This window comes from Panthera tigris, chromosome A2, assembly GCF_018350195.1.
Source record: "Panthera tigris isolate Pti1 chromosome A2, P.tigris_Pti1_mat1.1, whole genome shotgun sequence".
NCBI classification, from domain to species: Eukaryota; Metazoa; Chordata; class Mammalia; order Carnivora; family Felidae; genus Panthera; species Panthera tigris.
In genome coordinates, this window is record NC_056661.1 from 34,387,960 (window position 1) to 34,415,499 (window position 27,540).

The 27,540-nt window shown below is 41.6% G+C and overlaps 1 protein-coding gene across 1 annotated transcript in view; it reads right to left on the reverse strand.

The window, feature by feature from the left end:
* Positions 1 to 2,660: 2,660 nt before the first annotated feature.
* Positions 2,661 to 27,540, reverse strand: part of SUCLG2 (succinate-CoA ligase GDP-forming subunit beta) — a 389,660-nt gene continuing 364,780 nt past the window's right edge. The window contains exons 15-16 of the transcript XR_006214899.1: positions 6,150 to 6,328; positions 2,661 to 3,028 (exon numbers count right to left, since the gene is read on the reverse strand). The gene's annotated coding sequence lies outside the window, so the exon portion shown is untranslated. The remainder of the gene's footprint in view (positions 3,029 to 6,149; positions 6,329 to 27,540) is intronic.

Genomic DNA, 27,540 nt, shown 5'->3' on the forward strand with positions numbered 1-27,540 from the left:
TTTTTGTTTTTGTTTTTGTTTTTGTTTTTGTTTTTTTTTTACCTCTTGATGACATACGAGATGTAAAAACTGAGGCCTGTGATGAGCTGGGAATGTTGGACTCGGTCGTCCCCCTCAGGGTTTGTGTTGCTATAGGAAAACCGGCTTGAGAATTGGAGATCAGGGTCTGATCCTGAATCCTACTGCTTAATGCCGACCAGGTAATTGAACCGTCAAAATGATTTTCGAGGAGATCCCAATGCATCTATAGACCCGAGCTGAAAAATATGAAGCACTATGCGGACGTATTGAGCTACTATCATTATTGCGGTTCTATTTCCCCGAGACACCTATGCTGAAATCTTAACAAGTAGTTACAACTACTTGCCATGGTTTGCTTGTTTGTTTTAGCCAGAACTGCAGGATCAGTTACCCAAAGCCACTGCTACTCCTGTGTCTCCCACAGGCTGCGGACTACAGACCCCTGGCTAGATGGAGCCCACAGAGACATTTTATTGGACTTGCCATGTTTTGTTTATTTGTTTGTTTTTTTTTTTTTTTAATTGACTTGCTTGCCAACATTTTACACATGTGATTTTTCAGACTGATATTTTCGTTTGGCGTTTTCACAGGCAGGGTTCGGATTTCCTACATCTATTGAAAGAAGATTTGGCAACGTGGGCTTGGATTCCCTACAGCTGCAATTGCAGGAGCTGAGTAGCGGCTGCCCCGAGGGCATGTAACCCCCACCGACTGTGGTCCCCACCTGGCCTCCCTCACTTGTGTCTTCTGTCAAAACCCCATCAGCATCTGGATGTCAACTCCTGCTCTTCCCTTTTTTTTTTTTTTTTTTTTGGTTGCAGAGACAAATAGCTCTCTAAAATATCAAAAAGGATAGGATCAAGAATAATAAAGAGAAGCGGGGCGCCTGGGTGGCGCAGTCAGTTAAGCATCCGACTTCAGCCAGGTCACGATCTCGCGGTCCGTGAGTTCGAGCCCCGCGTCAGGCTCTGGGCTGATGGCTCGGAGCCTGGAGCCTGCTTCCGATTCTGTGTCTCCCTCTCTCTCTGCCCCTCCCCCATTCATGCTCTGTCTCTCTCTGTCCCAAAAATAAATAAAAAACGTTGAAAAAAAAAATTAAAAAAAAAAAGAATAATAAAGAGAAGCAACGAGGCTGAATAACCAGCTTATTGGACATTAATAAAGAAGAACAGAGATGCCAAACATTATTCGTGAGAAGCAGTAGGGTAATGTGGTTAAAAATATGAACAAAATACTAAAGCAGTGTCAAGTCACGGCTTCAGTCCTGAATCGTGTAGGAAACTTAACTAAAGCTCTCTGGGCCTCGGTTTCCTGGTCTGCCATATGAGAATAATAATAGGTTTTTTAGAATTCATTTCAATAACAAGGATTTACTAAGCACCCACTGAATACCTGAGACTCTTCCGAAGCACTGGTAATGCCACTACAATTCAAAGCAAGTCTGGACTCATGTGGTTTGTATTAAACAAATGAGTTCACGTTAGATACCTAGGACAATCTCTGGCACATAATAAATACTCACTTATTATAATTTTATTCAAAATATGCTGTCGACTCAAAAGTAGTTACTTAAATCAGAAATGGTTAATCTAGGGGGCGCCTGGGCAGCTCAAGTCATGAAGCCTCTGACTCTTGATCTCTGCTCAGGTCATGATCTCACGGTTCGTGGGTTTGTGCCCCTCGTCAGGCTCTGTGCTGACAGTGTGGAACCTGCTTGGGATTCTCTCTCTCCTCTCTGCCCCTCCCCCACCCACGGGCACTCTCTCTCCCTCTCTCTCTAATAAATAAACTGAAAAAAAAACAGAAATGGTAAATCTGTTTAAGCTTATATTTTGTTTCCTGAGAGTAGCCACCAGAAATACGGTGTTAAGAATGAGGCCGAGGCCTCATCCAGGCTCAGCAGGAAGAAACGCAGTGATTGATTATTGATGCCAACGCAGGCTTGAGTTACGTGTGCAGAAATTTATTTTGATGGGTTTTGTATCCAGGTTTAAAGAATCCCTAAGTTCCGTAAATTACATTTCTGCAAATGTAAATGTCTGCCTCGCTTGTCAGTGCCAACAGTCTCTCTGAGACTCCTTGTTCGGGGAGAGACAAAAATCATCATCTTTGAGTTTGGTCTTTTTAGCAGACAGCTCAGAAGAACAAGGCCATGCTCTGGCGCTGCAGATGTGCTGAGAACACGCAAAGCTCGAAGGGCTACAGTCTGTGATGAGGAAGGGTTTGAAGACGTCTATTCCAATAAGTGGCTCTAACGACGACCCTCTCAGCGCTACAAACCCAACTCAAGGGAACGGAAATGCCTGCTCAGTAAGGATAAATTTCTCTTCAATAAAATATTGAGAAAGAAAGAAAGAAAAGAACATTCTAACAAACCATACCACAAAGCCCCAGAGTTAGCCCCTGGCAGGTCTAGAGGCTACAATGCTCGGTGGGGGTGCCTGTGCCCTCACTGATGTCTCAGGCTTGATTCCCCCTTAAGTCTGTTCTGCAATTCCGGACGAGGCAAAGGTGGAAAGTCATCGCGAGTTTCCTCCCTCACAGACAAATCCAAATGTTCACTCTTTGCAAACTCCTCCGGGGCAAAAATGAAATAAAACCTTTCCCTACAATATTAAATGTAAACCTACCGTGCTCCCTGGAAGCTTGCACCTGCTGCCCCAGCCCAGGGCTTCTTGCCGTCTTCCGTCAGAATCACACATGGCAGCCACGTTCACAGGGATAAAGAATTCAGAGCCACAGGCTGCTGATGGGAGAGGTCACTGGATAATGAAATAGAGGAAGCATGTCTGGGCCTCCAGGTTAAAGGTGAACAGTCCAGGTGACATCCCGTTATTAAGCAGACACGAGCAATAACGGTGGGGTGGGGGAGACTCTGCACAATGGCTCAAATGTGCTCTTCCTGCTTAGCTCTTCTCGCCCCTTGGATGCTGGATGTTTGCAAATGGTCCTCTCCAGGCTGCTCACCCGTACATTCTGTTACAGTTCCAGAGGATCCATATTGTGCCTATCCAGGAGAGACAAAACCTGTGTTATGCCCAAGTAGGGGGACTTTCTGACGAATGTGATGGCACAAGCGGATGGCCTCCTGTTCCCTACATGGCACTCAGGTCTAAGCACCTTTCACATATATCATTTATTATTTATTTGTACAGCTACTTGTTACGGTCAGTCTCCCCTACCAGTTTGTAGGCATTTTACCGACACAGACCGGGTCAGGTTTTTTGTTTGTTTGTTTGTTTGTTTGTTTACCATGCTGTTTCTATACTCCAGCACAAGGGCCAGAAACTTTTTCCTAAAAGGGCCATATAGTAAATACTTTTGGCTTTGGGGACGATAAGGCCTCTTTTGGGGTTATTCAACTCTACTGCTATTGCTTGAAAGCGGCCAAAGATAATATGTAAACAAATGGGCATGGCCGTGTTCCACTACAAATTTATTTACAAAAATAGATGGTGGGCTGTATTTGGTCTATGGGCCATTTGCTGCCACCTGACCCAGTGCAAGAAATCATTAATAAATCTACATTAAATAAAAAATAAGAATTTTGATCTCCTTGTTGAGTCCCATCGAGGACTAAAGACGAGAGTACCATATGATGGTTTGAAAGCAGGGTGCTAGGGACAGAGGACTAGGTACCAGGGGGATGGCCAGGGCCCTTAGGATGGGGAATGTCCTGTTTCCTGGTCTGGGTACTGGTTATACAGTGAATTACTTTGTGAAAATCTTCAGGCCATGTGCTTAAATTTGAGTACTTTTCTGCAAGCACGTTATACTCTGAAAAAAGTCTACAAGCTAAGAAATAAATATGTAAATAAAACAAGGTAAGGGCTAAAGAGAGACAGCACAGCATCACTGCCTGCTCAGTTTGAGCTTCCCTAATGACGGCTGATGAAAGGAAGTGTCTCTCAGCAAATAGAGTGTAGGCCTGGAAGATCAGCCATATCGCCTCTTTGCAAACACAGGTGAAAATACTGCTGTCAGTTCCACAGGTAAAGTTGGCGTCCTGATTATCAAATGACCTTGGAGATAAAGAGGGAGCGTGGAAACTCTCTGAGCCTCTAATTTTTCACCTCTAAAATAATCGCGTCTAACCCACAGCTCTGTCGTGAGGATTCAACCAGATGATGTATATAAAACTCCTAGAACAGTTCTGGTATCGGTGAATGTCTATGATCAGTACCCAGGGAATGTCAGGTAAGAAGAAAAAAGAGCCTAATGGAAAGAAGGTGTGCTGGGCATCTTCCATTTGCTCCCTCGTGCATTATCCAATCTCCTCTGCTCCCTGCCCTGAGATTAGCCAGCATGGGCCCCATCAGACGGCTCCCCTGCCTTTCCTGGTTCCCGGTGTGAACAATGAGGCACAAGAAAGAGCCGGGTCACGGCACTGATTTCCCCCGGCTCCTCCCTGCGGCATTCATCAATGAAATGGAGGTGAACATCCCTTTCCACCTAGCTGCTTTGTCTTCATGTCCCCATAAATGATCCTCCCCATGCTAACTCAGGACACTGGGTGGGACCTGTTCCCTGCTAACAGGAACTGTGGGGTATGGGAGTATTCCTGTGGTTTCCCCTGTGCACATCTTTGTCCTGGGTTTCCAGGACTCTGATGAATGCGTCAACAACACATTAGGAAGGTGAACTCAAATGTGAGCGAGGCAGGAAAATTTCTGAAAATAATGTCTTGTTGTCTCTTTTGCCTCGATTATGGGATGTGGAAAAACAAGGGTCATTTTTCTCTAGGCCTGGCACAAAAAGGTAATAAGGCTTTGTCAAATCTGGGCTTTCTTGCTTCAGGAGCTAAGCCTAAGTCGGTTTTTCAGAGGTGAAGACAGCAGTTAAAGGCCAACCTAAATGCATGGGCTTTATTTGAGCATGGATGCTCAGGGAGACAAGGTGATGGGGGGTTTCAAGAGGGATCGTGGGGGGCACACCTTCACTCCCAAGAACAAGCCTTCAGGTGGAGCTGCTGTGCATTTTTAGAACTGCAGCAAAGAGCTCTCACCCGAGCCTTTCACAAAAGTATCTGCCCTCTTGGAAGGCACACATGGGCCGGGCCAGCGAGTCCTACAGCAGTGACCATGATGTGCTGGCAGTTAGAGGCCTTTCTAGTTAATTGTTGGGACCATGCAAAGCCCTCAGGATTTCTCCATAATCTCAAGGGACAACCTTGCTAAACCAGAGCTGGAGACACTCTGTGATAGAACTCAGGTTCTATCACAATGATTCTGATTTTGTGTGACATGAGTTGGGCCTCTAAACTGCATCTTTAGGAGGTACCCCACGGACACCACTGTGAGTTGTCCATAGGGTGCAGGGAGGTACTATAATTATCTCCATTTCCCAAAGGAGAAGAGTAGAGCCTCTGAGTGCTTAACTCTCTTCAGCTCAAGATTCTTGGGGTCTAGGCTAATATGGGTTGAACAAGAAAAACTAAACAAATTGCCCTTTCTTGTGCATGTAGCACATTTATACCCCTTTGGGAAGCACAATTCTTATTTTATTCTGGGGAATCCTGCCCAAATCCAGATGTTTGCAAAATTCCAAGAGCTAAGCAGTGTTTTACTTCTTCCTTCCCAATCAAGGAAGCTGGAATGCTGTCGCTAGCAAAAACTCTCCCCCAACGCTTATTCGGTAAGACTGGTCTGGGACACTTAGTCTATGAAGGTGCAGGGCAAAACCAAGAAATGTCTGCCATCTTGCTATTAGGCACCAAGCTTAGAAAATCAAGTAAAACAACCAACTTGGCTGCTCACAAAGTCAGCAAAAAATGTTTACGTAATTAATCTTCATCATGGTAGTTCATTCACAACATTAGTGTCAAATATACCCCGAGAATAAATGTAAATTGTAGGTACAAATCAATTTACTCTATGCATTCAGCAGCAATTCCATTTGCCTCCACATGCCCACTTAATAGCTGTTTGAGGCTTATAAATAAACAGTCACTGGTCTTCAGAAAGATGCAAGTCTGCAAACTGAGATCCCATATAAAACAACAACAAAACCGTAGCACCACAGGACCACAGGCATTAGGAGATGCCCGAAGAAGTACCAGGATCAATTGTGTTAGCCCTTCCCGGGGAGCCGGAAAAGGGCCACTCAGTTACTCATTTTCTCTTTTTCACCTTTTTCTGTTGCTAACAGTCTCCTTGCCATCAAACCTCAGCGTTGTTGGAAGGGATGGTTACGGAGGTTCCCAGATAAAGAATGAGGCCAGACTTGCTTCCATTCCGAACTGCAGTGGAAATGGAATCTCTCTCTCCTGTGAAATGTGACATGTCCTAGGAATTTCCTTTCTGATACCCTGGAGAAAAGAGAAACGTTTTTAAAGGACCAGGAAGCGCAAAGATCTTATGGTCAGGTAAAAGGTCTCAAAAAACTTGAACTAGGAATGGAGACTTGCGTGAAACTTTGCGATGGAGGTACCTTTCCCCCAAATTCAACTTTCAGTTTTCTTTGTCTCTTTGGCTGCTCTCGGATGGGTGGAGGTAATAGACTTTCTCTACCTCGCAAAATGTTTATCTTAATATTAACAGCCATCTCCTTTGAACCTTTCATAAATCATAGGTATTGATTGGGTTTTGTCTTTCTACCTTCTCTTTTCCACCTGAACATATTTTCCCATTTTCTCCCAAAGGTTATTTTTAAGTATAATTATTATACTAACAGTATTATGAAATAAAATGTCTGGATTAGGGGAACTCTGGTTAATTGAGTGCTAATGAATAAAGATTAAAAACAAAAATTATGTTTAGGGGTGCCCGGGTGGTGCAGTCAATTAAGCGCCGACTTGGGCTCAGGTCATGAACTCACGGTTTGTGAGTTTGAGACCCATGCCGGGCTCTGTGCTGATGGCTCAGAGCCTGGACACTGCTACGGATTCTGTGTCTCCCTCTCTCTTTCTCTCTGCTCCTCACCCACTCGTTTGCGATCTCTCTCTCTCTCTCTCAAAAATACAATAAACATTTAAAAAAAACTTAAAAAAAATTATGTTTCTTTTTGAGAGAGAGAGAGAGAGAGAGAGAGAGAGAGAGAGAGAGTGGGAGGAGCAGAGAGAGAGGGAGAGAGAATCCCAAACAGGCTCTGCACTGTCAGAGCAGGGCCCAACATGGGGCTTGAACTCACTTACCATGAGATCATGACCCAAGCTGAAATCAAGAGTTGGATGTTCAACCAACTGAGCCACCCAGGTGCCCCTAATGAAGAAAGACTTTTTAATTTTCCAGTGCTCATTGTTGAAAACTTCTCTTAAATGCTTTCCTTCATTTCATCCTAATTTCTAAGAGACATGCAAAAAAGGACGTAAAGTATCAGCACAGGAATACCCAAATTTATATAGAGAGAAATTAATACCAGCAATCATGGCTACAAAGGAGGTGAGACTCATCAAATTTCAGATACATGAAATCATGACTATGATTTAGCACTAAGTTTAGCCCTAAGCTCCCCGGCAGGCAAAGCAAAATGAGAAATAGATCCCATTTTCAAATTAAAAGCAGCAAAGTAGTTCATATGGAAAGATAAACTTTTGGGGGAAATATGGGGTACTAAAATCAAGTGATAGTGACCTAATGGAAAGGATTATGTGGCTTTTCATTTATCAAGTTGGATCAGCCTGGGCACATTACTGGACTGCTGTGATTTGGGCAGAATGAAATGTTTTTCCTTCTTCTTACACACTCCTCCACACAAGTGTTTTACTTAGTTTTCTTAACTCTTTTGACCAGAAGTTGAACTTATGATGAGATTGTCTTCATTTGATCAATTGCAAATCAGTGAGATTATGATCCTACCCCCACCCTCTGTTATTTCCACTTAAAAAAAAAGAAATAAAACATTTTGATAAGTTTTTCATAGAGCCTTGACACCATCCCCTAAAATATTCTTTGAAGATCACCCAATTATTTCAGTGTTAGTCAGAGACCCAAAGATGACTCAAGAATGATAGCATCATGAGGGCCCACGATCCAACTGGGCTAATACACTAGCTGCATTTTTAGGAAACATTAAACACCAAAGCAGGATTTTTCTGAATTTCAGATTATAGATGGCTGAAGGAGATCATACATTGGGCTAAAATAAGGACCAATAATTTCTCTTTAACTCAAATCCAGATCTCAATAATGAGTTTGATTTTCCCTATAACTATCAAACTCTGGTAGAAATTCAGTATTTCAACACCTAGAATTTCCTCTTGCATGTGACAAAAGTATAAAGATCTTGTTCAGATTACATGTACTGATTTCTAGTTTATAACCTAGCAAATGTATTTATATCCCATGTGTGTTCATTCGTCTACAATACTAGTCCAGGGACTTTATTACTTAAAAGGCCCTGAGTTACTTGCTTTGCTTAAATTTCATCCACTGTAATGTCTTTAATTTCTAACTTCTATTTTTAATCTTGGGTTTAAGTTATATGCCCTTTGAAAGGCAAACCTTTTCAGCTACTAGAAGTAGACAGGTTTCATATTTTAATTTGGAACCACAGAAAAACCAAATATATTAGGAAGAAAAAGCACAAGATCTGATGTCAAAAGACACATATTTGATTCTGGTTCTCCCCTTTACTGTCCATTCATGAAGTATACTCAGATTTCTTGGCCTCTCTTTCCTAATCAGTAAAATGGGTATAACAATAATGCCTATTTATTAAGATTGATTTGAAGATTAGGTAGGCTTATAAGGGAAAGTCTGTCAACCATAAGATTATACACTTCATATTTATTGTTATTATTAAACCAAAGTTATTTTCAGAGATGCAGAGAGAAAAGTCAACAGTGATAACAGGAAACATCATGAAATTCTTGCCATATGTCAGGGATTCTACTAAGCACTTTAAATATATGAACTTATTTGAACCTCACAGCAAACAAATGCAGTATTATCGCTATTCCCATTTTTCAGATGAGGAATCTGAGGAACAAAGAGGATAATAACCTTGCCCAAGGTCACACAGTCAATGGATGTCACTGCTGGGATTCAAACCCAAACATGAAATATGTAGGCTCTTAATCATTTGACCGTATGTCCCCAGCACATGGCTATGGGGATGTTAACAAATGTCACACACCTACAGAAAGGATTCCATCATTAAAAGTGTTTAGGAAATAGTTTAAACAAAAAGTTGAACAGGTTTCTTGACTGTAGGACCTCTCATATTCCTTAACATGCACTGTGAATCTCTGAGATTGAGGTATGGCGGGTGGCATTGCTCAAGACCAAATGGAACCAAATCTGTTTCTTCATGAGCCTTTCAAAGGACCAGTGTTCCATGGAACACATGTTGACAAATGCTGATGGATGAGGTATGATAAATAAGTAGCAATGACATACCACTTGAGGGCTTGTCAAACAATCCTTTGAGGTAGGGGAGACAAGTATACATCAACTCCATCTATACATGATCTCCATCTCACACACTATGTAACACATTAAGTGTGTTGCCCAAAATAAATTAAAAAAACATAAGCACTGCAATTCTCTTTTAAAAATGCATGGGTAAAAAAAAATGCTTTTGTTGTAAAGGAGCTACAGGAGATAATTTTTTTTCTTCTCCAGGATAATTCTCTGAGGTTGACATTTGGAGAAGAAAGATGAGAAAGATGCCCAAGAAGGACCTGAGCTTTCACACACCTTGTTGCCAGGAGATACTGTAGATCACGTCAGGGCAGGACCGAGGGAAATCTAGGAACCAGTGTGCAAGTGATTAATGTCAGCAACATGACCCATTCACCCCTACCAGACACTTCTCTACCTGGGCATCTGGAATTACCTTTAGGACATATGGAGAGCGAAGGGAATGACGCTGCTTTTCAACCACTTAAAGTGTATGATCACCTTCATAGAGACCTTCCCACTCCCCCGAGGTAAGTGAAGTTTTGCCTGTGAAATTTTTCCCTTTACATGACAGATACCAACTTACCATCCCTGCTCCCCACCCCCACCTCCTGCCCATGTGCAAGCTGTCACTAGCTTACACAGAAACTAAAATAAAAGAACTTAAAGATGTGTGGTTCTGGTCAATCTCCCTGAGTTGTGAAGCAAAGGAAATGGTTGTTATAATATATTATAATATTTGCATAAATATTTGACCCACTTTTTAGAACCCCATGAGGCCTTATAAACCACATTGGATGTGGTCCACCTGGCCATAGGCACTAACTCTATACCATCACTGAACCCCATCCCATTGCATATGCCTACCCTGTACACTCATGGTAAATCCACAGTTGTGTTAGGACACTACCACTGGGGTGAGTCTAGAATTTCAAAGTCTGGAAATTCATGAGAAACAGACGGTGAGAACATCCTCATCTTCACTTTGACCACATGATGCCACTCCTCTGGATGGCTCAAGTAATTAAAGAACAGAGTTTACTGTTATCTGCTTTTCTCCCTCCCGTCTTCTTAGCAATGGAGGTATCTCTTGCCTGGAATTCACTTCACTTTCCTCTTTGACCCCCTTCCTGCCCAAACACAGCTTACTAAACTCCCTCTCGTATTCTAATCATTTTTTTTTAAAGAACAGTAAAGGTATAGATGAAGACCAAACTCTTGAAACAAACACTTCGCAGTTAGAATTGAAATTGTCTAAAAAACTGCATCTCCCTGCATGGTCTCTCCTCACACAGATGCAGATTGGCGTCCATGGATGGAATCAATGCATCTGTTCCTTGCAGTACCTTGTAGGAGATCAATGGCATCTGTAACATAACATTTGTACCTCAATGTTATTGAATTTGCTCTGGCAAAATACTTTAAGGCTGAGCAAGAGTTAGAAGAGTACTATGAACTAATGGTTTCCTGAACATATTGATGAATCTGTTGCACACGTTACTGCACTGGTTGAAATAAAAACTGATTCCAACATTGAAATAAAATCTTTAATCTTTCTAGGAGGATTATAAAGGCAGCATGGAGAGAAAATAAAAGAACTGCATTGGAATGAACATTTTTGGTTAACTCTGATGCCAGTTGGATCCTCTGGGAAGTTGATGCTAAGAATGAGTTAGGAGTGCATCAAGTTTATTGGAAAGTAACATTTGTAAAAAGAAAGGGGAAGAAGTTGAATTGGGGAGGGAGCCTGACAGGACTCTGCAGGGCACAGCCTACCCTTTGGAGGAGTCTTCCACTGGGTAGAAAGGGCTCAGCCCTTGTACCACTGTATTGCTCAGTCATTAGTTGGGTCTTCCCAGGGAAGACTGTGACCCTGGCTTAAAAGCTAGGTCCACTGAAGGAGGAACAGCCAGAGGCTTTCAGCTAACCATACATCTTACAGTTGAGCAAGGACTTCTTTCTTAAAGGGGGATCTGAATTACATACGTCTGCTATGACTCCCAACATGCATTTCATCCCTTCCTCATTGTGGAGCAGATATATGATTTAAGTTAATACAGAAGAACCTCTAATTATGCATTCTCAACATTGGGGCTCTCATTGATGCAAGCTGCTATAAATATGAGGAAAGAAACACACTACATCAAAAAGCCCATTAAATACCACCACAAAAGGCATTAGTGGTCTCTTTGACTTACAAGTAGAATCTTTCAGAACTAAAGCAAATAGAGAGGCTTTCTAGATATGGTCTATGGATTCAAACAACATATTAATTTACTACGAATCAATAATGATTTAGAGTAAATTAACTGAAAGAAAACTGTCACCTTGGACAACCAAGATCAGGAAATGGGATCCATGACGGATAAGTTATACTGATGAAGAAAAAAGATTCCAAGCCGAAACTGACAAACACAGTCATGATGAGAAATTTTATCACATCTCTTTTAGTCACTAGTGAATCAAACATACAACATGATTGAAGATATATAAAATATTTAAGCATTAAAAGTTAATGGTCATTAATTAAAAGTTTAATCTATGTTGATGTCCCTTATTAGGATTAGCCTTAGAGAAACAGCTTCAAAAGCAAAGACCAAGAGAAAAAAAAAAAACTGTAGAAATCTTTGAATTGCTCATCTTTCTGCTTTATCTTTTGTTTCCGTTAACACGTCTCTCTTATCCTCACAGGCTTCAGGCAGCCATAGCACATATCTGCCTTGTGGTCCACACACCAGATACTGTCTTCATTTTTATGTCCCATACATATGCATTCCACGTGCATTCACACCAGGGCTCTCTGTCCTTGGGCACCTCAGATCATGCCTGCATCACAGCTGTTGGGTGCCTTGGCCAGTGACACAGGTGACTGGATTTGCAGGACACAGGTCACTCAGCATTCATGGATTCGGCACTTGCGGGTCTGATTACACGAGTGTTCCAAAGGTGTTTGGAACAGAGCTACGTGTGGTTTTCTTAACGCCTGAAATTCTGAGGGTCTGTCCCAGGTGAACTGAGCTTGTGGATGACCTTAGCAGACAGCCCAGCCTCCACTAGTCCCCGGGTCTTTTTTCTACTCATTATAAGCTTGTAATCTCTCTTTCTTGAGGGATGTGGGGGGTTGACTTAAAATTTTCAGTCATATGTTATTATAATTTATGGGAGAAAATTCATGTTTGAAGTTCTGTCTTATGACTTCTGGTGAGTCTGTTTTTTTGAAAGTGTGGTATAAAGAATCTATACATAACCTTGTCTTCCACATAAAGAATATGACTTTTAAACATTCATGGACCATTCAGAAAAACGGACCACATTCTATGTCACAAGTCACTAAAACAAAATAAAGAAAACCATAAAGAATTAAAATTTGTACTCCATGGACCACATGCTCTTAACAATAAAAACAGATCTCAATTACAAATATTTAATGAACCCCCTGCCCCCAACATTAGTAAGAGTATCAGTCATCATTCCAACAGGGAACACTTCATTCAAATTAGGAAAATCCAAGGAGGGCTTGGTGAAGGTGATATTTAAAAGATGTGGACAGATGTAGGAAATTACAATGAATAGTTGAGTACCCCAGGGTTAATAAGAGTGGAATGATTACTTACCCTAGGTCTGAAGAGGCAAGGTTCAGGAAAGATAATCAGAGCTTAGAAGAAAAAAAGTCGTATGAGAGGGCAACTTTGAGAAGAGAAGTAACCTGAGGTTGAGGGTATAGCCAGTCTGAGGCCCCAAAGAGTCGGCAATACTAACTCTATTCCTAGTATATTTGCAGCCACTTCAACTGAGCCTCAATACACATAAACAATGCCAACCTTTCGGTACGCTGGAAGGCAGTATGTCTCTTTATTGTTTTCTCCAGAGGCCCAAGTAGATAAGGTAGAGAGGACCTTATGTATTTCATCTCTTTCTTCTCAGCAGAAAGAAAGGCCCCTTCAATGCCAGACATCTGGTGAGGTAGATAAGGACAGTCCAAAAGAACAGTGTCTATATCAAGATGGCCACCGTGTCTGTTAGCCTGCTGCCTTTGGGGCAGGCAGTCGGCCTCAAGTTTTAGGAAAAATGCTTGGCTTTGGATTATTTTCCACTGAGATTGGACAGTCCAAACTGAAATCTGAAAACTTTCCATTTTTACCCTAGAAAAATCTCTTCCAGCACTTTCCTATGGTATCACTAAATTCAAGCTATACCATCAAACTATCACCTCCATTTTCAAACTTTTAGATTCATCCAGGTTTGACTGAACATTGACGTTGAGGGCAGTAGTTCTTCATATAGGCCACCCAGATGTCTCTATTCCCCTTCTCCAGGAACACAGAACTTACTTTAAAGTTACAAGAAACTTTTGTAACAAGTCACCTCCAAACATTCTTACAATGTTTGCACTCTTGCAGTCATCAGTTACACCTGGCAACTACAGAGGTGGCCCCCTATAATTCCTGGAGTATGGCAGCTTGGAAATTTTCAGTACTAATTCATTTTGCATTAGTGCTTAGCAGCAAAAAAAATCTTGACTCCTGGCCCTGAGAAGTAAATGATTCTTGGAGTACTATTCTTAGATGCTTTGAGTTTAATTACCTTGTAATTTCCAGGTCATGTTATTACCATGAAGTTACATGATTTTGCAAATTTATTTACAGCCTATAAAAAGAAAATGACTTCAGAAGTGAATGTTGCTAAATTGGTCCCTTGTAAATAGCTCTTCCCTTGCTGTTTAAAAAAAGAAACAAAAAGCTTTCCTACAGGAAAGTGTGGCCTGCTCAAATGCCTAATCTTTTAAAAATCAAGAATCAGAATCTTGAATTAAAGATGTGAAGTCACTCAAACAGGAGTTAGGGATCTCTGAAAGGTCAGGCAGGCAGGTAGCATTCAGAAAGAAGACCAGGGGTCAGATAGAAAAACAATGGTCATTATCAGGGTCAGGAATTTGGTCAAAGTCTGAAATATTGGTACTATTTAGGATCCAAGGGCCAGAGGTTTATAAAAAATTGACAAGTTTTGTTCAATGGAAATTCACAAAGGTAGGGGTTGACTTCAATATTACCCTTGGTAGACACTATTTTATTCTACCCACAGTGTATTTATGTAACCAAGAAAGTGAGGCACGATTGGTCTCTAGGGGGAGTCAAGACTGTTTCCTTCCTTTCTCAACCCTGCCTGACCTGATTTCTACCTTTCTAAGATCAGTAGCAAGAAATCTGGCCTCCCAAGAAGGGAAGAGTTGCTAAAATTTACAGATGTTGATGGGCCTACTTTCAGACGAGATAAAGGTTATGTCATACTTGGGCCTGGCCTGTTTTCTCCTTCTTCCTTGATCCACCAGAGAGATAGTAAGAGCCTAGAGCTGTTCCTGCAGGGCCTGGCATTTCTCAGTCCCTCCTGAGATGCCCTCTTTCCTTCCTGTTTGGTAGCTTTGGAAGGGAACCTTGGCCAGCTTGATCCAGCAAGATTGCCCATGGTTGGTAGTCATCGGACATCATTAACCTCATGGTGACTGAACCAGAGTCTGAGCATCTGGGGACATGATGGATAGAGTCAGAGCTATCTTTCCTACCTGCTTTATCTGAGGCTGATGGGGGCCTAACTGGCTTTGGAGAAAAGAGACTTCCATTTGGTCAAGCTATGTTATTAAAACTCTGCCTTGTTATTAAAATTCTCCCTGTGTTATTAATAAAACTGTTACAGCTAGGTTACAACTAATACAACCCTGCATTTAGGTTCAGATATAATAATATTTAGTTAGCCTGTCACTGGTAACTGTCTATAGGCATGTATCTCTCAGGAGGACCTCATGGAGAAAATGGGTGGCTGGCCCAAGGCAGAATTTGTAGTTTCTTGGGCCATGGGAGTGACATGTAGAACATCAGACACATCCCAAAGTCCAACAGGGTCAGTATGTGGGTGGATGGTCAATTTCTATGAAAATATGGCTTATTTTTCTCAATCTGTATTCTCTCTCTAGGGACCTTTTCCCCTTTCCTGTGCCTTTCCCTTCTCTCTACTTAGTCCCTCAACAACTTGTGTACTATGTTTTCCCCAAATACCTACTGGCTACTCCACATTACTTCCTCTTTATCACTTCTTGACTTCTAGCCCGTATACCATTGCTAACTGTCCCCCAAGTTTCTTTCCTCCAAAGCAATATCAGGGAACACTCAAACAGAACATTTTACTAGAGAGCGAAGAAAAAGATTGTGCTAATCCAGGAGTAAAATGAGTAAAATCATCAACCAACAATTGATTATTCTCTAACTGATATATCATGACCATTTTGACTGAAATGCCTAAAAGGGGTCCCTAGTTCATAAACTTTAGCATTTTCAAATTTTCAGTGGCTGTATAAGAGGGCAAATCTTACTTTTAAATGGCATTGCATGTTTTTTAAAAACTTCCTAAATGTTTCAAAGCTGACATCATGGGATCCATATGTTGCCAAATAATAATTTGAAATAAATATTTTATACACATTGTTCCATCTACTTTTGGCCTGTATTCCAGAATTAGTAAGCACTCAATATACATATTAACTGCTGGAACCAAAAAGGCATGACATATTCAGCAGCTTGATGTTTTATTAAAGTTAAGCCAGCTGGTGGCAGTTTGATAACTGAAGTTATATCTCAACTCCCTAAAAAAGGCTGTTACATTGCACGGCACTGGAGGCAAAACAAACAAACAAACAAACAAACAACCCCAACCCAACCATCACGTGGGTTTTGGCTACAAACAGCACTTACCTAATTCTTAACTTTCAGGCTAGAATTGTATTTTGGGGCTAGGTTTTACACACCACTGCCTATAGATTTTGCAATTACTGCACTTCTGAGAACTAATTTTTTTCAATGTTTTACTTTTGAGAGAGTGCAAGCAGGGATGGGACAGAGAAAGGAGGAGACAGAGGATCCGAAGTGGGCTCTGCACTGACAGCCATAAGCCCGACATGGGGCTTGAACTCATGAATCAGGAGATGATGACCTGAGCCAAAGTGGGATGCTCAACCGACTGAGCCATGCCGGCACCCCTGAGAACTAATTTTTAATAAACATAAGATTGTGTTTTGCTAAAGAAAAGTGAAAACTCATTGGCTCTCTATTTTTTGGTAATTCTTGTTACTAAGAACCTCTGATATGATTGCAAAGACAATCTAAATATTTAATGATAGAAATTATGAGTGGACAGTGTCCCTCAAGGACTTGAGGGGGTAGCAGTTCCTTGGCAAAAAAAGCTGTCACGGTAGTGAATAAACTAGGCTCTCTTCCATTAGATTGAGGCCCTTTTAATTTAATGAATACATGCAATCATTACATTATCTTGATTTGGTATGTTCATATAAGTACTACAGGATTACAGAGGAGAAGCAATTAACTCTGCCTAGTGGGTTGAAGGGCAGACCTGAGATGATGTTAATGGTTAATGAAAGACCTCACAGAGGAGGTGATACGTAGGCTGAGTCTTGAGAAATGGTTGAAGATTGCCAGGTGAAGAGCAGGGAAAAGAAACATGTACCACTTAGACGAAACAAGGGGATGGGAAAGGGTCTGTACAAATGTTAGTACTCTACTAGAAAACTCTATAAACATCCCCTGTTCATGGTCTCTTCTAGAGAGCCTGTCCCCACCTCAGATCCTGAAGGTTCTATATGCCTACAACCTGATCAGCTAATGCTGACTAGATCAAAGATGGATACCTTACCCAATACATGGTCGTTAAGTCAGATGGTCTTTAGAGAATCTGAAGTAACAGGCCAGAGATACTTAGGCTGAAAAGTTGAGACAAGGGTAGTCACATTCAGCTATCTGTGGTGAATATATCAGGCCATGTGCAGGCCAAGAAAGGAGAGGAAGCTGGTCCAGAGTAAGCAAGAACTGAACAGACTCATGGAAAAAGGCAACGATGAAAGAACTGCATAGATTTTGTTTCTGGTCTTTGTATTAGTCAAAACATACCAGGTTACCTTACAGCAGGGGATGGTAAACCACAGCCCTTGGGACAACCTAGCCTAGGGTCTCTTTTTAGATAGCCTAAACTAAGAATTGTTTTTACGGTTTTAAGAATCATAAAGAAGGAGGAAGAGGAGTGTCAACTACCTGTGTGGCTTGCAAAGCTTTTATAGAAAAGGTCTGCCAACGCTGCACTATAGTAATAACTATCTCCAAAACTTAGAAGTTTATAACAAGAGGGACGCCTGAGGGGGGTGGGGGGAGGCTCGGTTGGTTAAGCTCCAACTCCTGATTTCAGCTCGGGTCATGATCTCACGATGGTGAGTTTGAGCCCCACATTGGGCTCTGTGCTGACAGTGCAGAGCCTGCTTGGGATTCTCTGTCTCCCTCTGTCTCTGCCTCTCTCTCTCTCTCTCTCTCTCAAAATAAATAAATAAACTTAAAAAACAAACAAAAGGAAGCTTATAACAAGAAAGGTTTATTTCTCACTTATGTTGCCCATCACTTGGGAGCTTTGCTCCCAGTCTCCTTCCTCCAGGAAGGGAGCTGCCAGAGCAGCCACCATGCTGAACACTGTCAAACCCTGTGGCAGAAGGGAAGAGCTCCAGGAAGTCTCTCACCAATGATTAAATGTTCCATTCTGGAAGTGAGCCACATCACAACCAGGCAAAATACATTGGCCAGCACTAGTCATACATACCCGTTCAAACCCAAGGGGAGGTACAATGCCACGATGTGCCACGAAGGTAGAGGACTGGAGATGTTTGACAAACAGCACTGAAGATTAAAACAGATGTTGAAAATTGCAACCACACCCAAACTATTTTCAGTAAAGTTCTGTTCCTTCAAATGAATATAGAGAAATTGCAGGAGAGGATCTATAAAGTCAGGTGGGAGTCAGAGAGGAAGGAATCAGACTAAGAAGATTAACTATTATCAAGAGCTAATAGTTGTTTTTTTTTTTTTTTTCCTGTGTTCAATGTTAAGTCTTAATGGGCTTCTGTTAATAGGACTGTTGGTTTTTACCAAGGAGTTACCTACTTAGACAAGCCTTTTAGAAATATCATTCTAGCTACCACATAGAAAAAAAATTGAAAAATTTATTAAATAAATTCATGAGTCAACATGGGGGCCCAGTTGGAAGCTACTGCAGTGAGCAAGGCGTCAGTAGATGTGGATCTGAAATAAAGTCGCATCCAGGAGAATGGGCAAGACACCTACACCGAAACAATGGCATAAGACGGGTTCACGAGATTTGTTGCCAAGAAAAGTGGCAAACAATAGGCAGTGGGCAAGCCTGAAGTTTGACTTTGGACAAATAAATGGGTGTCAAGACTAATAATTTAGATAAGAAGGTGGAAAACAAAATAGTTCACCGGCCCTGTCCGTCATGCGTGGTCTCTGAAGATTCTGAGGTTAACTTCTGACCTAATAATCTGACTATATTCCGCTCTCCTTGAAGTTTTATTTCTGGATCCATAATAAATAAACTTCAAATCCTTTCTTCTTTCAAATTGTGACCCGCCGGTGGTGCTTCTCCTGTTTCTTGATTTCTTACGCACTGGTAGGTAGCATTTCTAGACTTCTACACTGCAATCCACCATCTTGAAGGGAATCATGGCACACAGCCACATATTTGTTGATTTACTTCTTTAGTGCACCCTGACCACTAGGGCGTCAGTTGCTTGTTAGGAAATTGGGAATGTGAGAATGGAAAAAGTTTACGATGTGGCAGCTTAGCTCATATTTCTCTCTGGAATAAACTGGAGAAGAAGTTTGATGTTTAGCGGTAGCTAATTAAACACGTTAATGTATAGGAGGCAGATGGAAACGTAGATGATTAAAAACAAAACAAAACAAAAAAACCCCAGATTGAACACAGTTCTTCTGGGATATGCTAAAGATGCAGGCTTATGCAATGGCAATCAGAGACACAATTCGTGGGAATCAACTGATCTCAGATGCCTGTACAGGAGTTGATGGAAATGCACTGATGCACCGTTCATGGCCATTTCCACAGTTCTGTGAACTGTGTACTACTAATGAGGGTCGAAACATTCAGCATGTTATTTAATGTCACTGAACATATGTATCATAATGTAACATCAATAAGTCACGTATTGCATATATTCTTTCCTGTTTCCAAACTTTGTGGCCCCATTTGTCAGCTGTATTGGTGATGTCACTCAGATGTCATTTCCCTTTGGCGCCTGTGCTGATCATGTACCCAGTTGCTCTCAGATTCATTCCTATACTTTCTCTGCTCTGCTTTGTACCAAAGGAAGTGGGTGGCTGAAAACTATAATTCTCAGGGTCCTGTGCCGACGGGTTTCTGGCTAGGTTCTTCCAGTGGGAAGCCATGTAGACAGATTGGAGGGCAGGTAGAAACGAGCGGCCAGGGTAGTTCTCCCCCTTTCTTTCTGCTTCAGGAAGCATCTTCTCAGCGGCTGTGAGTTCCTGCTAGACACATATTCCCTCTGTTTTCCTTACTCGTTCTGGAATAACCCTGTGTGAGCTCCAGCTCACGAGTAGTCCCTTCTCCAGACTCCACCTTTCACCTGACAGTCCCAGCCACATAGTCCCATAGGACAGCTCCTCCTCCAGCTTCTAGCTCCACCCAGGCACCCCTGACTCCAGAATTCTAACACCATCCCTTCTCTTGCTCTAGCCATAGCCACCCCTTCCTGCAATTGTTAAATTCTGGGCTGGCCCCTCTCCTCCTGTCCACTCTCCGTTCCTTCAACACCGCCACAACTAGGTCCCAACATGTTCTCTCCAGCTACTTTGAGGTATAATTGACAAACGAAACTGTCATATATTCAAATTATAATATATGCAAATGAAATTGACATCTACTTAACGTGTGCACGGTGATGATGTGGAAGGATTCCCAAAATAGAGTCCACTGACACTACACCCGTATATTGAACTCCCTCTGTTGAGTAGCTGGCAAGGGTTCTCTTTATGGTCCATGAAGATGGACCTCAGCAAGCACAGCAGCTTCCAGGGGACATCTGGAGTTACAGGACTAAGTCACTGACATAGGCATAAAAGGACAGGATTCTGAGTCAAGCTGTGCTGGGAAGAAAAGACTGAATTCCCAAGGATCTCGTGCTGAATGGACACTTCAGAAGAAAGAAGAGCAAAGGCCCTTGGAGGGGCTCTTTTTCCTCTTCCTGCCCCAGCACCTCCGCCAGCTTTTGATATTCTCAGCGTGCAAAATCTCAAGCAATAGTGGAAAACCTATTAACAACCCTATACCCCACATCCTCATACTAAAACACACCCTAGGAGAAAACTTGACTGCTTCCTCTGAGAATAAAATTGAAAAAAAAGGGGGAATATTCATAGATTAATAAATTATTGAGAACTAAATCAGTGTGTAAGCAGCATCCTTTAAAAGCAATCTTATGGTGACTTTTGTAGGACTGGAAAATGAGCTTATCTAACCTCGGTTAGGTTGCTTGACTCTGGGTAGGTTTGAGATTTTTTCCCTCCTCCAGACGGGACAGAGCAATGTGTTTTGCTATAATCAAAGGGCTTATAATATCTAGGCAACACGAAAGCAGAAAATGTACAGAGAAGCAGTTGAGCCTAAAAGTTAAACATAGAGGCTCGTGAGTTTGGATGATCCTGGGTTTGGACCCTAGCTCTTCTGCTTATAATAGTATGACTTTGGGCAAGTTACTTACATGTCTGGGACTCAGTTTTCTTAAATGTGAAATGGAGGAAGTTTGTTAAAAATGTAGAAGGTTGGGCCCTGGCCCCAGAAATTCTGATTCAAAAGGTCTGAGGGTGAATCCTAAAAATGTCGACTTTTGTAGATTCATACCCAGGAAATTTGAATGCCTCTGGGCCAAAGATCTCACTATGAGAAATACTCTCCTTTTTACTTCTTTCTCTGCCTATTTGTAACATTTACTTTGACTCTACTCTTTCCTTTACGTGGGTGATTTATCTGAATCCTAAAGTTGTTTTCTTAACACATCATGTTAGTCAGGAGAACAGAAAGGAGATCAGAGAGCCTGGACATTAAAAACGGGTAAGTTACTTAGTGACCATGTAGCTTTGATGAAGTCACTTCATCACTTGAAACCTTAGTTTCCTCATCCAAGAAATAGGAAATAATACTTGTCCTATTTATCTCTCAGGGCTGTAAAAAGGAGCCACGGAGAAAAAGGATAATAAAAGCATTTTTTAAACTAGCAGGCACTACACCAATATGAGTTATTATATGGAGCCAGTTTGATTACAGCCTCAATTTTCTGAGTTACAAACATGAAAGAGTTTCATTTTTTAAAATTTGCTACCGAGCTTTGTCAAAACTCACCTTTCTCACTATAGAGAAGCTCTTTTGATACTCTTATTTCAATTCCATAGCTTTTCAGTCATTTTTAATTCTGCAACCGGTCTCACGAAAGTTGAGATTCAATCTTTCCTATCTTCAATCTAATATTCCATTCAGCTCAAAGGGTTTTCCAATCCCCCAGCACAGGTGTAGACTTTGGGACCAGGAATTTGGAGTGGAGTGGGTATGTGCTCCCACACCTTGCTTCCCATTCCAAACCCTGTCCTTGCTCATCTGGTCTGGGGCAGGATAGGAGATAAACTAATGTTCGCTTGTGTCCTTCTATCACAGCACCATGATTAAGTGCTGTTCTCTTTGTAGGTAGTAATGGCCGCTTCTGAACGTGAGTGTCCCTATGCCATGTTGACCAGATTACTCTTGCCTTTCTCTGTCTCATGACAGCTAATAGTTCAAGGTCTGAAGAGTCAATGTATTGCTGCGCAGGCTCCAAAAGGCCAGACAGGTGAGACACTAAATCCCAGTACCTGCTTCCCTGCTAGGGATTATTTCCCACAGGATTTGCCCATGTTTTGTTGCTGGTACCATCAAGATACATACCTTTGACACAACCTGTTTGCCCTACACATAGGTGGTTTCCAATAAATCTGAGGACCCCATTCTCATCACCTCAGTTCTGGTGGCCTGTTGGCACAGATTAGCTCCATCTTAGGGACAGACTACCTCCAGTAATTCTCCAAGTTTATTCTCTGGTAATGCCCTTGCACCCACATTGAGAGCACAAGCATAAGCAGTAAGTCTGACTGCTTGGGATACAGTCAAGGGGTAAATAGGACGTTTCTCTTCCTTCTTACAAAACTTAGAAACTAGTCTGAAAATGCTATAACTATTTGATTCCAATTATATGACATTTTGAAAAAGGCAAAACTATAGAGACAATGAAAATATCAGAGGTTGCCAGGGGCTCTGGCATTGAGGGACAGGAATAAATAAATGGGGTAGGAGATATTTAGGTCAGTGAAACTATTCTATATGATACTGTAATGGAGGGTATATGACATAATGCATCGGTCAAAATGTATGGAACTGTACAACACAGAACTCTAAAGTAAACTACGGTTTCTAGTTAATGTGTCAATATTGGTTCATCAATTTTAACAAAAGTAGCACACTGATGCAAGATGTTAATAATATGGAAACTGGGCAGGAAAGGTATATGAGAATTCTCTGTACATTCTGGTCAATTTTCTATAAACTTAAAACTTCCCTAGAGAATAAAGTCTCTCTTTTTTTTTTTAAAAAAAACAACAAGCGCATTATTATCAACTAGGCTTATTTTATAGAAGATTTATTTTATTTTTAGAGAGAGAGCATGCAACAAGGGAAGAGAGGTAGAGAGAGATAGAGCAAGGGAATCTCAAGCAGGCTCCATGCTTAGCATGGAGTCCAACGCAAGGCTGCGTCCCATGACCCTGGGATCGTGACCTGATCAGAAATCAAGAGTTGGATGCCCAACTGACTGAGCCACCCAGGTGCCCTAACTCGTCATTATTTTATATAGCAGTTCTGTAAAAGTTTTACTTGGTGTGTTTTGGGAGGAAAAAAGTCAACAGTGCTAGTGGTTGATTTGAAAAATAAATGAAGTATTTGGCATGTTATGAGAAATACTTTGGCATCAGGAAATCCTAGCTCTGCCATCTTGCAGGCTGTGAGACCTTGGATAGGTTAATTAATCATGCTGGGTTTATATTTACTACCTCTAGATTGGGGATAATAATAGGAGACTCAAAGAGTTGCCATGAAAATTAGATGAGAGAATACATGAAAAGTTTTAAGCACTGTGACTGGCTTAAAAAGTGGCAGAGATGATGGTCCTGAAGATGATGCCTAGAGAAAGGATAGGAAGAATAGAAGGAAAATATAACTGATCTCAGGGTAAATGAGCGCTTCAGAATATTGCAGGTTTTTCATATTCAATTCTGATCATTACTACCGTCAGCAACCTGAAACTCTCAATTCGAGCTTAACCCTATAGGTTAGGACAATGACAGGAAAAATGTGGTCTTTCAAAGTAATTTCAAATTGTGCATGAGTCATATGGAAATTCCACCCCCGTATAGCAGAGAGGGGGGAAATCCACACAACTAAGCCTTAAGTAAAAAATAAAAATAAATCTCTGGGTATTTTTCCAAATAAAATAGTAAGTTTGGGGGGAGAGTTGATATTTTGCCTCAGTTTCCACCTTTACATTCACCTTAAATATCCTTGAAGAAGACTTAAAATCTAATGAGGACATCATAGTTTATTATTTTTTTTAAAGAATTCTACTTGATTCTTCTACAACTTATTTTCCTCCCTGATCCAACTGATATGCCAAACAGGAGCACAGGAGCCAGGTGTAATGCCCCAGTTTCCACAGCAAGGGCTGAAAGCTTTAATTGTCTTAAATGAAGAGTCCTGTGCCCTGGATTTGCTGGAGAACCTCTATTTTAAGCGACTCCTCTTATTATTCTGTTTCAGGGACTCTATTTTTCAAAGCCCTGATTTTGCCTGGATGCCAAACTGTAGGAAGTCATATGATTTGGGGCTGCATCAGGTCTAGTATTTAAAATGCTAGAGAAGACTTAGCATTTTAATAGAGAAGGCTTGGAAACGCATTACCTCATTTGACTGGAGATAAAACTGAAGCCCAAAGTTGGTGGATAGCTCACCCCAAGTCTCACAGTTCGTACTTGACAAGCCAAAACTTATACCCAGGTCTGTGTGACTTCAGAGATCATGGCTTTAATGACACACTGAATTTCTGGGTTCTTAAACCCCAACACGCAGTGGTTCAGTTTTGGGGACGAATCCTATTCCAAAAGCACAAGTCAGTGGGAAAAATTAATTTAAAGAGAATCCCATTCTTTGCTTAAATCTATCAAGAACACTAAAGCATAGTAAATGCACAGTCCAAACACAGTCCCAAATCCTGTTTCCTCTCCTACCCTCACAGCTAACAACTGTCATGTTAGTTAACTGTGAAACTAACACTCCCAACTCCTCCTTCATCCCAGGCCAAAGTGCTTCCTTTTCTTCTCCTCACTCACTTTGGTTAAATAGATCAGCTCACCCATGCAAACCGAAATCTTTTATCTTTTCCTTCCTCCCATTTCCCTCTCCACTCCAACCCACCTGCATAGCCCTATTCTCCCAACTCTACATCCTTGAAGCTCAAGGAGACGGTCTGCAAACTCAGAGCTTCCCTAAGCAAATATCATCTCAGAACCCCTTAATTTAAGCAAATGTGGGGAGGAGAAAAGAGTGGAACACTCTCAAACTGCAAGTGCTAATAGTTTGCCTTCTTCACCTCCCAAGTCAGGTCCTAAATCCCACTCATTTTTGAATTTTTCATGCAGTTTTGGTTGCTGTCCTAAATTACCATGCAAGGGACAACCCTACTTCTAACATTATGTATCCAGGCTTTTGTGGGAACGCTTTGTACTGCAGAAGTTTAGGAAACTCTTGTTTCCAACAATTACAACTCTGGGACATCCATTAAATGTTTAATCAGCCGTGACAGCAGATTATATTTTCTAAAACTGGCTGCAGTAGCTTATATCCCATCCCACATGCCCTTTTTACAATGTGACTTTGACACGCTTCCATCAGGAGGTAGGAGTGATGTTCTCTCCTCTAGAACCTGGGCAGAATTTTTAAAGTGCCTCAATCAACAGAATATGGGAAAAGTGGCAGTGATGTCCAAGACTAGAACAAAAAAGGAAATGCAACTTCGACCTTCCTTTCGATTATTTACCCTGGGAAAGCTAGCTGCCATGCATTGAGAATATTTAAGCAGCCCCGCTCAGAGAGAAATTGGAGCCCCTAGCCAAGAGCCAGCACAAATTGCCGTGAATGTGAATGCAGCAACTTGGAAGTGAGTCCTTCAGCCCCAGTCAAACCTTCAGATGACTGCATCCCGACCAATATAAGACTGCAACTACCTGAGAGACTCAATTGAGAACAATACATCAGATCCCTTTCCAAATATCTGAAGAACCAGAAATTGGGGGAGGTCTACTTCAATATTGCTGATTAAGTCACTAGATTTTGGGTTGATTTTTATGCATCAATCAATAAATAAACAACCATTAATGCCTAATCTTAAATTTGTCCCAGTTTTAAGTCAATCCAGGATAATTTTAGTGTAGCTTTCAGGAAAGGAAGAATTTCCTAAAAATTAAGGCCAGAATTGGGCAGGAGGATTCTCTTATTACTCCAAGGATCAGAGAAAAGTGCTCTAAGAAGATGAGTGCATTCAGAAAATATACTATTTCTCTGCCTTGTCTAAGAGGCTGCCTGGATTGAAATACTTGCTGCAGCCAAATCCTAATTCTCTGGAAGAAGAAGAGCATTTTATTATGGGGGTAAGAACTGAAATCTTTCTCATTAGAGCCTTCAATGAATCCTGTCTCATCCAGAGATCATTATATCCACTGTCTGTGACTTCCTTCCTGGGTTGAAAGAAAAATTCAACCACCAGGTATGGGCAAAAAGGGGCTTCTGAAAGCCTACTGATAAAGAATTCTGGGAGCCTTGCAATAATCTGATGGTGACTTTAAGGTCAGGGAGGCACTGATGTTTCTCTGGAGGAACACAGGCTGGTCTGACAACCATCGAAGGATGTATCAATGAAGTAGGGATATAATATCCTGTACAGAAGGTTCAGACAAGTTATGGGAAAATGCATGATTTTCCAAATAAGCCATTTATTTCCCTCCTTTGATCCGAAACAGCGAACAGCTGCTTGGGGAAGATTCATTTGGAAATATGTTTTTGAGTCAGCTTGGCCCTTTTTATATGCAAGGAATAAAGAGTTACTCAGACTTCCTTAAGACATGGGAGTTATTATAAGAATAAATGTGGGGGTAAGCAAGACAGCTTAATACAGAAGACTTCGCTTCTTGACACGGAGATACATGAAACATCACATTCCTCAATTTTCCTAAAAATCAAAACAAATCTAGTACCACCTTCCCCCATGTCCCACGAACACATGGGTGGAAAATCTTAGTCCTTTTGGAGAGATGGATGAATATGGCCTCTGGAATCTATAGAAGCCCAGTAAGCCTGGGAAAGAGCCTCTAATATTTATAGTCCATTATGGGAAGCAGCTAGGATTTTCATTGACTAAGTTCCTATATTTCACTCAGCGCTGCTCAGGCATCCACTTCCTTTAATATTTTAGGTCCCAGGTTCATAGCATATAGTCCCCACTCTCTAGGCATGCAAATGCCATCACTGTAACAGGTCTGTTTCTCCTAGGGGCTACATGGGAGGGGCTGCTCCCTTCCTTTTCATCCCAAGGAGGAGGAGTGTAGCTCTTGTTCAATGACGTCTGCCCTCAACCTCTGGAAGCATGTCTCTTTTTTTTTAAATGTTTATTTTTGAGAGAGAGAGAGAGAGAGCAAGTGGAGGAGGGGTAGAGAGAGAGGGAGACACAGAATCCAAAGCAGGCTTCGGGCTCTCAGTTGTCAGCACAGAGCCTATCACGGGGCTTGAACCCATGGTCGTGAGATCATGACCTGAGCCAAAGTGGGACGCTTAACTGACTGAGGCACCCAGGCGCCCCTGGAAGCCTGTCCTTTTGACAGTGGCATACCAAGGGTAGCTGGTGAATATACTCAGTTCCAAGACAGGTAATAAGATGCCTTGTTTATAAAAAATGTGAAAAAAAGAATAAACCCCACAAATTTGCTTTTTTATTGTCTCCCAGAAGACAATTTAAAAACATTCATTCATCTCTGCCAGGAGGCAGACCATCCCCACTTCTCATCCTTGGAATCCCACTGTGTTTTGAACAGTCAAGTGCTATGTCCCAGTGAGCCTAGGTTTGGAAAACAAGCCCTCTGAATTGTCTCCTACCACAACAGACATTTCAACATTT